The sequence below is a fragment of the Chrysochloris asiatica genome, unplaced genomic scaffold (assembly GCF_000296735.1).
Source record: "Chrysochloris asiatica unplaced genomic scaffold, ChrAsi1.0 scaffold00062, whole genome shotgun sequence".
Taxonomy (NCBI): Eukaryota; Metazoa; Chordata; class Mammalia; order Afrosoricida; family Chrysochloridae; genus Chrysochloris; species Chrysochloris asiatica.
The window spans coordinates 3,996,462-3,998,044 of NW_006408580.1; positions in this window are offsets into that span (position 1 = coordinate 3,996,462).

A 1,583-nucleotide genomic window follows, 5' to 3' on the forward strand; every position below is an offset into this window, starting at 1 on the left:
TTACAATGGAGACTTGTGAATAATGGTAACAAATTAGATATAATACACAACTCACAATATTTGACTTCATTTGTATTATCATTGACTATTGTTGTTGTTGTTATGTGCCGTGGAGTTGGTTCCGACTCACAGCGACCCTGCACAGGGTTTCCAAGGCTGTGAATCTTTACAGGAGCAGAAAGCCTCATCTTTCTCCTGTGGAACAGCTGGTAGTTTCAAACTGCTGACCTTGCAGTTTGCAGCCCGATTCGTAGCCACTATGCTACCAGAGCTACTTTAAGGAACTCTAAAAGCAGAATGTATTTCCTATTTTCAACAATGCCTTCTGGCCATATTTAATACTTCATCAAATAGTCACTAGAATTAATCAAACACTACTCATTCACAAATACTACTGAATGTTCATTAGTGTCAAGAAATATTCTAGGCACTGAGGATGCATTACTGAACAAAAGACAAAAATCTCTACTTTCATGGCACCTACCTGTAGGATCTGCACTGGACTGCAAACCACAAGGTTGGCAGTTCAAACCCACCAGCTACTCTTTGGGAGCCCTATACAGGGTTGCTATGAGTCAGAACCGACTAGACAGCACTTAACAACAATAAAACATCTAGGAAGACATACTATAAACAAAAACCAGAATAGTGGTGGTATGGTAGTGATGTGCCGACAAATTGGTTCTCATAGCGACCCTGTATAGGGTTTCCAAGGCTGTAAATCTTTTACAGGAGCAGAAAGCCTCACCTTTCTCCCATGGAGCATCTGGCGGATTTAAACTACTGACCTTGCAGTTAGCAACCCAACACATAACCCACTAAGCTACCAGGTCTTCTTAAAACACACACACACAGAGAATAAATAAGAAATTACATAGTTGGTTAGACTGTCATTACAATTTGCCTCAAGTTTACTCTGACCCCTTGTGTGATGAGTAGAACGCCACAGGATTTTCAAGGCTGTGATGTTGAAAGCAGATCACTAGGACTTTCTTTTCTGGCTGGGTTTGAACTGTGAACCATTAAAGTTAGTACTCGAACTCTTAACTGTTTACCCCATCCAGGGTATCCTGGATGTGCTGGTGGTGGTGTGCCATGGAGTCAGTTCCAACTCATAGCGACCCTGCATAGGGTTTCCAAGGATGTAAATCTTTAAAGGAGCAGAAAGTCTCACCTTTCTGCCTTGTAACCGTTGGTAGTTTTGAACTGCTGACCTTGAGGTTAGCAGCCTAACTTGTAACCACTATGCTACCAGAGCTCCTTCTGTGTTGTTGTTAGGTGCTGTTAAGTTGGCTTTGACTCATAGCAACCTTATGTTTAACAGAATGTCATCACAATGGTTGCTATGTTTAAGTACAGTGTTGCAACCATTGTGTCAATCCAGTTAATTGAGACTCTCCCTCTTTTCACTGACTCTGCTTTACTAAGCCATGTCCTTCTCCAGCAATTAGTCCCTCCTGATCATTAGTCCAAAGTAAGGGAGACAAAGACTTACCATCCAAGATTCTAAGGAGTATTCTAACTGTACTTTCTATAAGATTGCTTTTTCATTCTTTTGGAATTCCATAGTATATTATATTCAA